We start from the raw sequence: 1718 nt of genomic DNA on the forward strand, positions 1-1718 counted from the left end.
ACAGGAAGGTGACACTTGTGGAGGAGCTTCAGTCATATCCTGATCATCCAGACAGATTTGATCTTCCTCAGCTGCTGTGTAGAACTGGTCTGACTGGTCGCTGTTACTGGGAGGTCGAGTGGAGAGGAGATGTTGATGTATCAGTGAGTTACAGAAGAATCAGGAGGAAAGGAAACAGCAATGACTGTGGGTTTGGGTGGAATGATCATTCCTGGAGTCTGAGATGCTCTGATAAAGGTTACTCTGTCTATCACAATAAGATAAAATTTAATCTCTCCTCCACCTCCATCTCTAACAGAGTATCAGTGTATGTGGACTGTCCTGCTGGCATTCTGTCCTTCTACAGAGTCTCCTCTGACTCTCTGATCCACCTCCACACCTTCAACACCACATTCACTGAACCTCTGATTCCTGGATTCTGGATCAGTTCTGGTTCCTCTTCAGTGTCTTTTTGCTGATTTGAGTCTAAAGATTTTCCTCCTGTCAGAGAAACTCTCTCACTGTTGAACAGATAGTTCAACATAAACCTGTGGTCATGGAAGTTACTGGAACACCTATTCCCAATCTATTTCTTGGTGAAACTTTTCTGATTGAGTCCTTGGAAACTTTTTCTTCTTCCAGTCCATTAAAGATGGAAGCTGGGTGACAGGTATTTTCTGAACCTACATCGAAAAGAAAGAACCACAGACAACTAATGTGAGTTTTTACCAAGCTTTCATGATAGGAGAAGACGCAGCAGACCGCTTGTTCTGATAACTTCCAGTTAGAGCTCGTCTTTTATTTTCAGAGAAGGGAGGGATAAAGGAAAGAGACTGAAGGCAAGCTTTGTCTACAGGTTCCACACACACAAGTTCATCTCATCTTTTCCCTTGGGCTGTTATGAGTCTGAGATTCTTCAACACAGAAGTCAAACATTTTAACACAGACTGTGAAAGGCCAACACTTCTAAATGAAAATCACAATAATCTATAGTAGTATAAGACTGCTTTTGTAAAATCAATAACCTATACACATGTAAGAATGATAACAAATAATATTTCCGACACTGGGATTATTCCAGGAATATTCCAGGATTATTCCAGGATCCTCATGTTTTCCTGTTTGTTTCCAGTCAAAGCTTCACACTGAATATCAAGATGTTGTTTCTCTTATTTTTTCCTCTCATTCATCAGATTTCATTGAAATGTTGATCAGTTTTTCTCACTGAACATTTTCTGTTTCTGTCGGCTCCTGTTTTTCTAAACTCGTCAGATTTGAATATTAAATCTTCCGTTTGTTTATTTGCTGCAGTTTTTCTTCATGTGTTTTAGAGAAATAAAAACATTTTTCTTCTTCTGCATTTGGTTCATTTGCTGCTCATTCTGTTCTTTTCCTGTTCAAATTTAAATATTTGGATTAAAATATTTTTCATCAATTCTGCCTTTCAGAAAGTCCTAGTTAAACTAAAACATCCCATCCCATGAAGGTCAGAGGTCAATGCTTTGAAGCCTAAAGTGATAAAATCTTAATATTTCCTGTTTCATTCAGAACTTCTACCTGAAACTCAGAACCTGCAGAACATTTTTCTCTCTGGAGAAAAAATCCAGGAACTGGAAGATGAGAGCAGAATGAAAACTGGAGATCAGTGATGGACAGAAAAGCTCTGATCGCTGCATCTCTGACATATTTTACATTTAATAACAGAAAACCTATTTTAGCTGAAAATAAACCAACATGGA

At 38.4% G+C, this 1718-nt stretch overlaps 1 pseudogene; it reads left to right on the forward strand.

Moving 5' to 3' along the window:
- LOC106942109 (NACHT, LRR and PYD domains-containing protein 3-like) overlaps nt 1-1241 on the forward strand; it is an 8790-nt pseudogene extending 7549 nt beyond the window's left edge.
- The last annotated feature ends 477 nt before the right edge of the window (nt 1242-1718 follow it).

The sequence above is a fragment of the Poecilia latipinna genome, unplaced genomic scaffold, assembly GCF_001443285.1.
Source record: "Poecilia latipinna isolate Pla-1442-1.1 unplaced genomic scaffold, P_latipinna-1.0 Scaffold4045, whole genome shotgun sequence".
NCBI lineage: Eukaryota > Metazoa > Chordata > Actinopteri > Cyprinodontiformes > Poeciliidae > Poecilia > Poecilia latipinna.